At 48.9% G+C, this 12,525-nt stretch overlaps 18 non-coding genes across 18 annotated transcripts; all 18 read right to left on the reverse strand.

Moving 5' to 3' along the window:
• Nucleotides 1-247: 247 nt before the first annotated feature.
• LOC132957391 (U2 spliceosomal RNA) lies at nucleotides 248-438 on the reverse strand. Its single transcript, XR_009666595.1, has one exon. It is a non-coding gene; the product is annotated as a U2 spliceosomal RNA (small nuclear RNA).
• A 492-nt stretch (nucleotides 439-930) lies between these two features.
• LOC132957013 (U1 spliceosomal RNA) lies at nucleotides 931-1,094 on the reverse strand. The gene has a single exon (XR_009666236.1). It is a non-coding gene; the product is annotated as a U1 spliceosomal RNA (small nuclear RNA).
• Nucleotides 1,095-1,661: 567 nt separating this feature from the next.
• On the reverse strand, nucleotides 1,662-1,852 carry LOC132957392 (U2 spliceosomal RNA). The gene has a single exon (XR_009666596.1). It is a non-coding gene; the product is annotated as a U2 spliceosomal RNA (small nuclear RNA).
• Nucleotides 1,853-2,344: 492 nt separating this feature from the next.
• Nucleotides 2,345-2,508, reverse strand: LOC132957014 (U1 spliceosomal RNA). Its single transcript, XR_009666237.1, has one exon. It is a non-coding gene; the product is annotated as a U1 spliceosomal RNA (small nuclear RNA).
• A 577-nt stretch (nucleotides 2,509-3,085) lies between these two features.
• LOC132956844 (U2 spliceosomal RNA) lies at nucleotides 3,086-3,276 on the reverse strand. The gene has a single exon (XR_009666098.1). It is a non-coding gene; the product is annotated as a U2 spliceosomal RNA (small nuclear RNA).
• Nucleotides 3,277-3,768: 492 nt separating this feature from the next.
• LOC132957015 (U1 spliceosomal RNA) lies at nucleotides 3,769-3,932 on the reverse strand. Its single transcript, XR_009666238.1, has one exon. It is a non-coding gene; the product is annotated as a U1 spliceosomal RNA (small nuclear RNA).
• Nucleotides 3,933-4,501: 569 nt separating this feature from the next.
• Nucleotides 4,502-4,692, reverse strand: LOC132956845 (U2 spliceosomal RNA). Its single transcript, XR_009666099.1, has one exon. It is a non-coding gene; the product is annotated as a U2 spliceosomal RNA (small nuclear RNA).
• A 492-nt stretch (nucleotides 4,693-5,184) lies between these two features.
• On the reverse strand, nucleotides 5,185-5,348 carry LOC132957016 (U1 spliceosomal RNA). Its single transcript, XR_009666239.1, has one exon. It is a non-coding gene; the product is annotated as a U1 spliceosomal RNA (small nuclear RNA).
• Nucleotides 5,349-5,917: 569 nt separating this feature from the next.
• LOC132957285 (U2 spliceosomal RNA) lies at nucleotides 5,918-6,108 on the reverse strand. The gene has a single exon (XR_009666494.1). It is a non-coding gene; the product is annotated as a U2 spliceosomal RNA (small nuclear RNA).
• A 492-nt stretch (nucleotides 6,109-6,600) lies between these two features.
• On the reverse strand, nucleotides 6,601-6,764 carry LOC132957017 (U1 spliceosomal RNA). The gene has a single exon (XR_009666240.1). It is a non-coding gene; the product is annotated as a U1 spliceosomal RNA (small nuclear RNA).
• Nucleotides 6,765-7,341: 577 nt separating this feature from the next.
• LOC132957393 (U2 spliceosomal RNA) lies at nucleotides 7,342-7,532 on the reverse strand. Its single transcript, XR_009666597.1, has one exon. It is a non-coding gene; the product is annotated as a U2 spliceosomal RNA (small nuclear RNA).
• A 493-nt stretch (nucleotides 7,533-8,025) lies between these two features.
• LOC132957018 (U1 spliceosomal RNA) lies at nucleotides 8,026-8,189 on the reverse strand. The gene has a single exon (XR_009666241.1). It is a non-coding gene; the product is annotated as a U1 spliceosomal RNA (small nuclear RNA).
• Nucleotides 8,190-8,752: 563 nt separating this feature from the next.
• Nucleotides 8,753-8,943, reverse strand: LOC132956942 (U2 spliceosomal RNA). The gene has a single exon (XR_009666194.1). It is a non-coding gene; the product is annotated as a U2 spliceosomal RNA (small nuclear RNA).
• A 493-nt stretch (nucleotides 8,944-9,436) lies between these two features.
• On the reverse strand, nucleotides 9,437-9,600 carry LOC132957242 (U1 spliceosomal RNA). Its single transcript, XR_009666454.1, has one exon. It is a non-coding gene; the product is annotated as a U1 spliceosomal RNA (small nuclear RNA).
• A 577-nt stretch (nucleotides 9,601-10,177) lies between these two features.
• LOC132956914 (U2 spliceosomal RNA) lies at nucleotides 10,178-10,368 on the reverse strand. Its single transcript, XR_009666167.1, has one exon. It is a non-coding gene; the product is annotated as a U2 spliceosomal RNA (small nuclear RNA).
• Nucleotides 10,369-10,861: 493 nt separating this feature from the next.
• On the reverse strand, nucleotides 10,862-11,025 carry LOC132957167 (U1 spliceosomal RNA). The gene has a single exon (XR_009666383.1). It is a non-coding gene; the product is annotated as a U1 spliceosomal RNA (small nuclear RNA).
• Nucleotides 11,026-11,594: 569 nt separating this feature from the next.
• LOC132956846 (U2 spliceosomal RNA) lies at nucleotides 11,595-11,785 on the reverse strand. Its single transcript, XR_009666100.1, has one exon. It is a non-coding gene; the product is annotated as a U2 spliceosomal RNA (small nuclear RNA).
• Nucleotides 11,786-12,278: 493 nt separating this feature from the next.
• On the reverse strand, nucleotides 12,279-12,442 carry LOC132957019 (U1 spliceosomal RNA). Its single transcript, XR_009666242.1, has one exon. It is a non-coding gene; the product is annotated as a U1 spliceosomal RNA (small nuclear RNA).
• Between the last annotated feature and the right edge of the window lie 83 nt (nucleotides 12,443-12,525).

The raw sequence follows: 12,525 nt of genomic DNA on the forward strand, positions 1-12,525 counted from the left end.
CACTTTGCAACAATAACTGTTGATATGTTATTGTGTGTCTGTGTGCTACTACAGCAATAGCATACACAGAGTGGCAAATGGGGGAACTGGCACACAAATAACCCCCAACCTGACTAAAATTCCAGTTCATTTCAAAAAGCTTGAGTCCCGGCAGCATGTCAACGCAGTGACAAAGCCAGGCCAGACTCACACACACATTTCTCTTAAACGCAGCGGAAAGAAAGGATTATTTTAAACACTGAAGAGAGGAGGGTGCACCGTTCCCGGAGGTACTGCAATACCGGGTCGATGCGTGGAGTGGACGGAGCAAGCCCCTGTTCCATCTCCCAAGTCCAAAAATCAATTTAATATATGGTCCCCGGGTAGGGGACGTATCAGATATTAAACTGATAAGAACAGATACTACACTTGATCTTAGCCAAAAGGCCGAGAAGCGATGCCCCTGATAGGCTAAGGCCGGCATCACATTCCCCATACAGTCCTCCTCGCCCATGGCCCCGGCAAGCGAGCGTTGCTTTTCAGTGACGATCGGTAAAACGGAAGAGCAAACCCTTTGATCGAAGCACCTTTAAGACACATGCCTTACGTCAAGCTCTGAAAAATGACTTCAAACCCTCAACCACCAGATTTATCTGCAGCAGACTGAAGTGAACCAAAAGACAGGAGAAGATTGGGGCCTTTTATTGGCCCACAGCCGTTCTGTAAGGCAGATGTGCCGTGACTGGGATTTCACATTGATCAGAGCAAGGGCTGCTGAATCTGAAACAAATTTGATTGACGAGCGATATTGTGATCTAGCACTAGCAAAGAAACTGGCTGTGCATAGCTTTAAGCCACCTTTGAAATTCTTGTCGTCTGTCTGTCGCTACAGCCAGGTTGGAAGGCAGCGTCTCCCTATCTGTTTCCCCCTTATTACTTTTGACAATCCATCAGGGGAGAGCGCGAACGCAGTCCCCCACTACCACAAATTATGCAGTCGAGATTCCCACATTTGGGGAATTCGCATAGGTCAGCCCCGCCGGAGTGCAATGGCCAGGCCTCGCCATGGGTGAACCACCTTCTTGATCATGGTATCTCCCCTGCCAGGTAAGTATGAGTTGTACGGCTCAGGGCAAAAGGAGTCCTTCACAGGACCATCGCCCTCACTGACGGTCCCAACAACATGCAAACCACCGAAATCAGAGTTTTCTGCACTGGGTGTCCCTTCTACTTGTCCTCAACACAGAGGAAAGTTTTGTGTTGAGGCCCGGTAGGGCTTGTCTTTCTACATTCAAGTGGAGAAATAAGGCTCACCATTCTAACAGGAAGTGCCACACTTCCACATCAAAGCCGACCGATAGCTACCGCCAGTGTGTGTGTGTGTGTTTTTTTACCGCCAACAAAAGAACAGTCGAAGCAGCAGCTAGGCCAGAAACACTTTGCAACAATAACTGTTGATATGTTATTGTGTGTCTGTGTGCTACTACAGCAATAGCATACACAGAGTGGCAAATGGGGGAACTGGCACACAAATAACCCCCAACCTGACTAAAATTCCAGTTCATTTCAAAAAGCTTGAGTCCCGGCAGTATGTCAACGCAGTGACAAAGCCAGGCCAGACTCACACACACATTTCTCTTAAACGCAGCGGAAAGAAAGGATTATTTTAAACACTGAAGAGAGGAGGGTGCACCGTTCCCGGAGGTACTGCAATACCGGGTCGATGCGTGGAGTGGACGGAGCAAGCCCCTGTTCCATCTCCCAAGTCCAAAAATCAATTTAATATATGGTCCCCGGGTAGGGGACGTATCAGATATTAAACTGATAAGAACAGATACTACACTTGATCTTAGCCAAAAGGCCGAGAAGCGATGCCCCTGACAGGCTAAGGCCGGCATCACATTCCCCATACAGTCCTCCTCGCCCATGGCCCCGGTAAGCGAGCGTTGCTTTTCAGTGACGATCGGTAAAACGGAAGAGCAAACCCTTTGATCGAAGCACCTTTAAGACACATGCCTTACGTCAAGCTCTGAAAAATGACTTCAAACCCTCAACCACCAGATTTATCTGCAGCAGACTGAAGTGAACCAAAAGACAGGAGAAGATTGGGGCCTTTTATTGGCCCACAGCCGTTCTGTAAGGCAGATGTGCCGTGACTGGGATTTCACATTGATCAGAGCAAGGGCTGCTGAATCTGAAACAAAGTTGATTGACGAGCGATATTGTGATCTAGCACTAGCAAAGAAACTGGCTGTGCATAGCTTTAAGCCACCTTTGAAATTCTTGTCGTCTGTCTGTCGCTACAGCCAGGTTGGAAGGCAGCGTGTCCCTATCTGTTTCCCCCTTATTACTTTTGACAATCCATCAGGGGAGAGCGCGAACGCAGTCCCCCACTACCACAAATTATGCAGTCGAGATTCCCACATTTGGGGAATTCGCATAGGTCAGCCCCGCCGGAGTGCAATGGCCAGGCCTCGCCATGGGTGAACCACCTTCTTGATCATGGTATCTCCCCTGCCAGGTAAGTATGAGTTGTACGGCTCAGGGCAAAAGGAGTCCTTCACAGGACCATCGCCCTCACTGACGGTCCCAACAACATGCAAACCACCGAAATCAGAGTTTTCTGCACTGGGTGTCCCTTCTACTTGTCCTCAACACAGAGGAAAGTTTTGTGTTGAGGCCCGGTAGGGCTTGTCTTTCTACATTCAAGTGGAGAAATAAGGCTCACCATTCTAACAGGAAGTGCCACACTTCCACATCAAAGCCGACCGATAGCTACCGCCAGTGTGTGTGTGTGTGTGTGTGTGTGTTTTTTTACCGCCAACAAAAGAACAGTCGAAGCAGCAGCTAGGCCAGAAACACTTTGCAACAATAACTGTTGATATGTTATTGTGTGTCTGTGTGCTACTACAGCAATAGCATACACAGAGTGGCAAATGGGGGAACTGGCACACAAATAACCCCCAACCTGACTAAAATTCCAGTTCATTTCAAAAAGCTTGAGTCCCGGCAGCATGTCAACGCAGTGACAAAGCCAGGCCAGACTCACACACACATTTCTCTTAAACGCAGCGGAAAGAAAGGATTATTTTAAACACTGAAGAGAGGAGGGTGCACCGTTCCCGGAGGTACTGCAATACCGGGTCGATGCGTGGAGTGGACGGAGCAAGCCCCTGTTCCATCTCCCAAGTCCAAAAATCAATTTAATATATGGTCCCCGGGTAGGGGACGTATCAGATATCAAACTGATAAGAACAGATACTACACTTGATCTTAGCCAAAAGGCCGAGAAGCGATGCCCCTGATAGGCTAAGGCCGGCATCACATTCCCCATACAGTCCTCCTCGCCCATGGCCCCGGCAAGCGAGCGTTGCTTTTCAGTGACGATCGGTAAAACGGAAGAGCAAACCCTTTGATCGAAGCACCTTTAAGACACATGCCTTACGTCAAGCTCTGAAAAATGACTTCAAACCCTCAACCACCAGATTTATCTGCAGCAGACTGAAGTGAACCAAAAGACAGGAGAAGATTGGGGCCTTTTATTGGCCCACAGCCGTTCTGTAAGGCAGATGTGCCGTGACTGGGATTTCACATTGATCAGAGCAAGGGCTGCTGAATCTGAAACAAATTTGATTGACGAGCGATATTGTGATCTAGCACTAGCAAAGAAACTGGCTGTGCATAGCTTTAAGCCACCTTTCAAATTCTTGTCGTCTGTCTGTCGCTACAGCCAGGTTGGAAGGCAGCGTCTCCCTATCTGTTTCCCCCTTATTACTTTTGACAATCCATCAGGGGAGAGCGCGAACGCAGTCCCCCACTACCACAAATTATGCAGTCGAGATTCCCACATTTGGGGAATTCGCATAGGTCAGCCCCGCCGGAGTGCAATGGCCAGGCCTCGCCATGGGTGAACCACCTTCTTGATCATGGTATCTCCCCTGCCAGGTAAGTATGAGTTGTACGGCTCAGGGCAAAAGGAGTCCTTCACAGGACCATCGCCCTCACTGACGGTCCCAACAACATGCAAACCACCGAAATCAGAGTTTTCTGCACTGGGTGTCCCTTCTACTTGTCCTCAACACAGAGGAAAGTTTTGTGTTGAGGCCCGGTAGGGCTTGTCTTTCTACATTCAAGTGGAGAAATAAGGCTCACCATTCTAACAGGAAGTGCCACACTTCCACATCAAAGCCGACCGATAGCTACCGCCAGTGTGTGTGTGTGTGTGTTTTTTTACCGCCAACAAAAGAACAGTCGAAGCAGCAGCTAGGCCAGAAACACTTTGCAACAATAACTGTTGATATGTTATTGTGTGTCTGTGTGCTACTACAGCAATAGCATACACAGAGTAGCAAATGGGGGAACTGGCACACAAATAACCCCCAACCTGACTAAAATTCCAGTTCATTTCAAAAAGCTTGAGTCCCGGCAGCATGTCAACGCAGTGACAAAGCCAGGCCAGACTCACACACACATTTCTCTTAAACGCAGCGGAAAGAAAGGATTATTTTAAACACTGAAGAGAGGAGGGTGCACCGTTCCCGGAGGTACTGCAATACCGGGTCGATGCGTGGAGTGGACGGAGCAAGCCCCTGTTCCATCTCCCAAGTCCAAAAATCAATTTAATATATGGTCCCCGGGTAGGGGACGTATCAGATATCAAACTGATAAGAACAGATACTACACTTGATCTTAGCCAAAAGGCCGAGAAGCGATGCCCCTGATAGGCTAAGGCCGGCATCACATTCCCCATACAGTCCTCCTCGCCCATGGCCCCGGCAAGCGAGCGTTGCTTTTCAGTGACGATCGGTAAAACGGAAGAGCAAACCCTTTGATCGAAGCACCTTTAAGACACATGCCTTACGTCAAGCTCTGAAAAATGACTTCAAACCCTCAACCACCAGATTTATCTGCAGCAGACTGAAGTGAACCAAAAGACAGGAGAAGATTGGGGCCTTTTATTGGCCCACAGCCGTTCTGTAAGGCAGATGTGCCGTGACTGGGATTTCACATTGATCAGAGCAAGGGCTGCTGAATCTGAAACAAATTTGATTGACGAGCGATATTGTGATCTAGCACTAGCAAAGAAACTGGCTGTGCATAGCTTTAAGCCACCTTTGAAATTCTTGTCGTCTGTCTGTCGCTACAGCCAGGTTGGAAGGCAGCGTCTCCCTATCTGTTTCCCCCTTATTACTTTTGACAATCCATCAGGGGAGAGCGCGAACGCAGTCCCCCACTACCACAAATTATGCAGTCGAGATTCCCACATTTGGGGAATTCGCATAGGTCAGCCCCGCCGGAGTGCAATGGCCAGGCCTCGCCATGGGTGAACCACCTTCTTGATCATGGTATCTCCCCTGCCAGGTAAGTATGAGTTGTACGGCTCAGGGCAAAAGGAGTCCTTCACAGGACCATCGCCCTCACTGACGGTCCCAACAACATGCAAACCACCGAAATCAGAGTTTTCTGCACTGGGTGTCCCTTCTACTTGTCCTCAACACAGAGGAAAGTTTTGTGTTGAGGCCCGGTAGGGCTTGTCTTTCTACATTCAAGTGGAGAAATAAGGCTCACCATTCTAACAGGAAGTGCCACACTTCCACATCAAAGCCGACCGATAGCTACCGCCAGTGTGTGTGTGTGTGTGTTTTTTTACCGCCAACAAAAGAACAGTCGAAGCAGCAGCTAGGCCAGAAACACTTTGCAACAATAACTGTTGATATGTTATTGTGTGTCTGTGTGCTACTACAGCAATAGCATACACAGAGTGGCAAATGGGGGAACTGGCACACAAATAACCCCCAACCTGACTAAAATTCCAGTTCATTTCAAAAAGCTTGAGTCCCGGCAGTATGTCAACGCAGTGACAAAGCCAGGCCAGACTCACACACACATTTCTCTTAAACGCAGCGGAAAGAAAGGATTATTTTAAACACTGAAGAGAGGAGGGTGCACCGTTCCCGGAGGTACTGCAATACCGGGTCGATGCGTGGAGTGGACGGAGCAAGCCCCTGTTCCATCTCCCAAGTCCAAAAATCAATTTAATATATGGTCCCCGGATAGGGGACGTATCAGATATTAAACTGATAAGAACAGATACTACACTTGATCTTAGCCAAAAGGCCGAGAAGCGATGCCCCTGACAGGCTAAGGCCGGCATCACATTCCCCATACAGTCCTCCTCGCCCATGGCCCCGGTAAGCGAGCGTTGCTTTTCAGTGACGATCGGTAAAACGGAAGAGCAAACCCTTTGATCGAAGCACCTTTAAGACACATGCCTTACGTCAAGCTCTGAAAAATGACTTCAAACCCTCAACCACCAGATTTATCTGCAGCAGACTGAAGTGAACCAAAAGACAGGAGAAGATTGGGGCCTTTTATTGGCCCACAGCCGTTCTGTAAGGCAGATGTGCCGTGACTGGGATTTCACATTGATCAGAGCAAGGGCTGCTGAATCTGAAACAAAGTTGATTGACGAGCGATATTGTGATCTAGCACTAGCAAAGAAACTGGCTGTGCATAGCTTTAAGCCACCTTTGAAATTCTTGTCGTCTGTCTGTCGCTACAGCCAGGTTGGAAGGCAGCGTGTCCCTATCTGTTTCCCCCTTATTACTTTTGACAATCCATCAGGGGAGAGCGCGAACGCAGTCCCCCACTACCACAAATTATGCAGTCGAGATTCCCACATTTGGGGAATTCGCATAGGTCAGCCCCGCCGGAGTGCAATGGCCAGGCCTCGCCATGGGTGAACCACCTTCTTGATCATGGTATCTCCCCTGCCAGGTAAGTATGAGTTGTACGGCTCAGGGCAAAAGGAGTCCTTCACAGGACCATCGCCCTCACTGACGGTCCCAACAACATGCAAACCACCGAAATCAGAGTTTTCTGCACTGGGTGTCCCTTCTACTTGTCCTCAACACAGAGGAAAGTTTTGTGTTGAGGCCCGGTAGGGCATGTCTTTCTACATTCAAGTGGAGAAATAAGGCTCACCATTCTAACAGGAAGTGCCACACTTCCACATCAAAGCCGACCGATAGCTACCGCCAGTGTGTGTGTGTGTGTGTGTGTGTGTTTTTTTACCGCCAACAAAAGAACAGTCGAAGCAGCAGCTAGGCCAGAAACACTTTGCAACAATAACTGTTGATATGTTATTGTGTGTCTGTGTGCTACTACAGCAATAGCATACACAGAGTGGCAAATGGGGGAACTGGCACACAAATAACCCCCAACCTGACTAAAATTCCAGTTCATTTCAAAAAGCTTGAGTCCCGGCAGCATGTCAACGCAGTGACAAAGCCAGGCCAGACTCACACACACATTTCTCTTAAACGCAGCGGAAAGAAAGGATTATTTTAAACACTGAAGAGAGGAGGGTGCACCGTTCCCGGAGGTACTGCAATACCGGGTCGATGCGTGGAGTGGACGGAGCAAGCCCCTGTTCCATCTCCCAAGTCCAAAAATCAATTTAATATATGGTCCCCGGGTAGGGGACGTATCAGATATTAAACTGATAAGAACAGATACTACACTTGATCTTAGCCAAAAGGCCGAGAAGCGATGCCCCTGATAGGCTAAGGCCGGCATCACATTCCCCATACAGTCCTCCTCGCCCATGGCCCCGGCAAGCGAGCGTTGCTTTTCAGTGACGATCGCTAAAAACGGAAGAGCAAACCCTTTGATCGAAGCACCTTTAAGACACATGCCTTACGTCAAGCTCTGAAAAATGACTTCAAACCCTCAACCACCAGATTTATCTGCAGCAGACTGAAGTGAACCAGAAGACAGGAGAAGATTGGGGCCTTTTATTGGCCCACAGCCGTTCTGTAAGGCAGATGTGCCGTGACTGGGATTTCACATTGATCAGAGCAAGGGCTGCTGAATCTGAAACAAAGTTGATTGACGAGCGATATTGTGATCTAGCACTAGCGAAGAAACTGGCTGTGCATAGCTTTAAGCCACCTTTGAAATTTTTGTCGTCTGTCTGTCACTACAGCCAGGTTGGAAGGCAGCGTCTCCCTATCTGTTTCCCCCTTAATACTTTTGACAATCCATCAGGGGAGAGCGCGAACGCAGTCCCCCACTACCACAAATTATGCAGTCGAGATTCCCACATTTGGGGAATTCGCATAGGTCAGCCCCGCCGGAGTGCAATGGCCAGGCCTCGCCATGGGTGAACCACCTTCTTGATCATGGTATCTCCCCTGCCAGGTAAGTATGAGTTGTACGGCTCAGGGCAAAAGGACTCCTTCACAGGACCATCGCCCTCACTGACGGTCCCAACAACATGCAAACCACCGAAATCAGAGTTTTCTGCACTGGGTGTCCCTTCTACTTGTCCTCAACACAGAGGAACGTTTTGTGTTGAGGCCCGGTAGGGCTTGTCTTTCTACATTCAAGTGGAGAAATAAGGCTCACCATTCTAACAGGAAGTGCCACACTTCCACATCAAAGCCGACCGATAGCTACCGCCAGTGTGTGTGTGTTTTTTTACCGCCAACAAAAGAACAGTCGAAGCAGCAGCTAGGCCAGAAACACTTTGCAACAATAACTGTTGATATGTTATTGTGTGTCTGTGTGCTACTACAGCAATAGCATACACAGAGTGGCAAATGGGGGAACTGGCACACAAATAACCCCCAACCTGACTAAAATTCCAGTTCATTTCAAAAAGCTTGAGTCCCGGCAGCATGTCAACGCAGTGACAAAGCCAGGCCAGACTCACACACACATTTCTCTTAAACGCAGCGGAAAGAAAGGATTATTTTAAACACTGAAGAGAGGAGGGTGCACCGTTCCCGGAGGTACTGCAATACCGGGTCGATGCGTGGAGTGGACGGAGCAAGCCCCTGTTCCATCTCTCAAGTCCAAAAATCAATTTAATATATGGTCCCCGGGTATGGGACGTATCAGATATTAAACTGATAAGAACAGATACTACACTTGATCTTAGCCAAAAGGCCGAGAAGCGATGCCCCTGATAGGCTAAGGCCGGCATCACATTCCCCATACAGTCCTCCTCGCCCATGGCCCCGGCAAGCGAGCGTTGCTTTTCAGTGACGATCGCTAAAAACGGAAGAGCAAACCCTTTGATCGAAGCACCTTTAAGACACATGCCTTACGTCAAGCTCTGAAAAATGACTTCAAACCCTCAACCACCAGATTTATCTGCAGCAGACTGAAGTGAACCAGAAGACAGGAGAAGATTGGGGCCTTTTATTGGCCCACAGCCGTTCTGTAAGGCAGATGTGCCGTGACTGGGATTTCACATTGATCAGAGCAAGGGCTGCTGAATCTGAAACAAAGTTGATTGACGAGCGATATTGTGATCTAGCACTAGCAAAGAAACTGGCTGTGCATAGCTTTAAGCCACCTTTGAAATTCTTGTCGTCTGTCTGTCGCTACAGCCAGGTTGGAAGGCAGCGTCTCCCTATCTGTTTCCCCCTTATTACTTTTGACAATCCATCAGGGGAGAGCGCGAACGCAGTCCCCCACTACCACAAATTATGCAGTCGAGATTCCCACATTTGGGGAATTCGCATAGGTCAGCCCCGCCGGAGTGCAATGGCCAGGCCTCGACATGGGTGAACCACCTTCTTGATCATGGTATCTCCCCTGCCAGGTAAGTATGAGTTGTACGGCTCAGGGCAAAAGGAGTCCTTCACAGGACCATCGCCCTCACTGACGGTCCCAACAACATGCAAACCACCGAAATCAGAGTTTTCTGCACTGGGTGTCCCTTCTACTTGTCCTCAACACAGAGGAAAGTTTTGTGTTGAGGCCCGGTAGGGCTTGTCTTTCTACATTCAAGTGGAGAAATAAGGCTCACCATTCTAACAGGAAGTGCCACACTTCCACATCAAAGCCGACCGATAGCTACCGCCAGTGTGTGTGTGTGTGTGTGTGTGTGTTTTTTTACCGCCAACAAAAGAACAGTCGAAGCAGCAGCTAGGCCAGAAACACTTTGCAACAATAACTGTTGATATGTTATTGTGTGTCTGTGTGCTACTACAGCAATAGCATACACAGAGTGGCAAATGGGGGAACTGGCACACAAATAACCCCCAACCTGACTAAAATTCCAGTTCATTTCAAAAAGCTTGAGTCCCGGCAGCATGTCAACGCAGTGACAAAGCCAGGCCAGACTCACACACGCATTTCTCTTAAACGCAGCGGAAAGAAAGGATTATTTTAAACACTGAAGAGAGGAGGGTGTACCGTTCCCGGAGGTACTGCAATACCGGGTCGATGCGTGGAGTGGACGGAGCAAGCCCCTGTTCCATCTCCCAAGTCCAAAAATCAATTTAATATATGGTCCCCGGGTAGGGGACGTATCAGATATTAAACTGATAAGAACAGATACTACACTTGATCTTAGCCAAAAGGCCGAGAAGCGATGCCCCTGATAGGCTAAGGCCGGCATCACATTCCCCATACAGTCCTCCTCGCCCATGGCCCCGGCAAGCGAGCGTTGCTTTTCAGTGACGATCACTAAAAACGGAAGAGCAAACCCTTTGATCGAAGCACCTTTAAGACACATGCCTTACGTCAAGCTCTGAAAAATGACTTCAAACCCTCAACCACCAGATTTATCTGCAGCAGACTGAAGTGAACCAGAAGACAGGAGAAGATTGGGGCCTTTTATTGGCCCACAGCCGTTCTGTAAGGCAGATGTGCCGTGACTGGGATTTCACATTGATCAGGGCAAGGGCTGCTGAATCTGAAACAAATTTGATTGACGAGCGATATTGTGATCTAGCACTAGCAAAGAAACTGGCTGTGCATAGCTTTAAGCCACCTTTGAAATTCTTGTCGTCTGTCTGTCGCTACAGCCAGGTTGGAAGGCAGCGTCTCCCTATCTGTTTCCCCCTTATTACTTTTGACAATCCATCAGGGGAGAGCGCGAACGCAGTCCCCCACTACCACAAATTATGCAGTCGAGATTCCCACATTTGGGGAATTCGCATAGGTCAGCCCCGCCGGAGTGCAATGACCAGGCCTCGCCATGGGTGAACCACCTTCTTGATCATGGTATCTCCCCTGCCAGGTAAGTATGAGTTGTACGGCTCAGGGCAAAAGGAGTCCTTCACAGGACCATCGCCCTCACTGACGGTCCCAACAACATGCAAACCACCGAAATCAGAGTTTTCTGCACTGGGTGTCCCTTCTACTTGTCCTCAACACAGAGGAAAGTTTTGTGTTGAGGCCCGGTAGGGCTTGTCTTTCTACATTCAAGTGGAGAAATAAGGCTCACCATTCTAACAGGAAGTGCCACACTTCCACATCAAAGCCGACCGATAGCTACCGCCAGTGTGTGTGTGTGTGTGTTTTTTTACCGCCAACAAAAGAACAGTCGAAGCAGCAGCTAGGCCAGAAACACTTTGCAACAATAACTGTTGATATGTTATTGTGTGTCTGTGTGCTACTACAGCAATAGCATACACAGAGTGGCAAATGGGGGAACTGGCACACAAATAACCCCCAACCTGACTAAAATTCCAGTTCATTTCAAAAAGCTTGAGTCCCGGCAGCATGTCAACGCAGTGACAAAGCCAGGCCAGACTCACACACACATTTCTCTTAAACGCAGCGGAAAGAAAGGATTATTTTAAACACTGAAGAGAGGAGGGTGCACCGTTCCCGGAGGTACTGCAATACCGGGTCGATGCGTGGAGTGGACGGAGCAAGCCCCTGTTCCATCTCCCAAGTCCAAAAATCAATTTAATATATGGTCCCCGGGTAGGGGACGTATCAGATATCAAACTGATAAGAACAGATACTACACTTGATCTTAGCCAAAAGGCCGAGAAGCGATGCCCCTGATAGGCTAAGGCCGGCATCACATTCCCCATACAGTCCTCCTCGCCCATGGCCCCGGCAAGCGAGCGTTGCTTTTCAGTGACGATCACTAAAAACGGAAGAGCAAACCCTTTGATCGAAGCACCTTTAAGACACATGCCTTACGTCAAGCTCTGAAAAATGACTTCAAACCCTCAACCACCAGATTTATCTGCAGCAGACTGAAGTGAACCAGAAGACAGGAGAAGATTGGGGCCTTTTATTGGCCCACAGCCGTTCTGTAAGGCAGATGTGCCGTGACTGGGATTTCACATTGATCAGAGCAAGGGCTGCTGAATCTGAAACAAATTTGATTGACGAGCGATATTGTGATCTAGCACTAGCAAAGAAACTGGCTGTGCATAGCTTTAAGCCACCTTTGAAATTCTTGTCGTCTGTCTGTCGCTACAGCCAGGTTGGAAGGCAGCGTCTCCCTATCTGTTTCCCCCTTATTACTTTTGACAATCCATCAGGGGAGAGCGCGAACGCAGTCCCCCACTACCACAAATTATGCAGTCGAGATTCCCACATTTGGGGAATTCGCATAGGTCAGCCCCGCCGGAGTGCAATGGCCAGGCCTCGCCATGGGTGAACCACCTTCTTGATCATGGTATCTCCCCTGCCAGGTAAGTATGAGTTGTACGGCTCAGGGCAAAAGGAGTCCTTCACAGGACCATCGCCCTCACTGACGGTCCCAACAACATGCAAACCACCGAA

Source organism: Labrus mixtus, chromosome 22 (genome assembly GCF_963584025.1).
Source record: "Labrus mixtus chromosome 22, fLabMix1.1, whole genome shotgun sequence".
In the NCBI taxonomy this organism is placed as follows: Eukaryota; Metazoa; Chordata; class Actinopteri; order Labriformes; family Labridae; genus Labrus; species Labrus mixtus.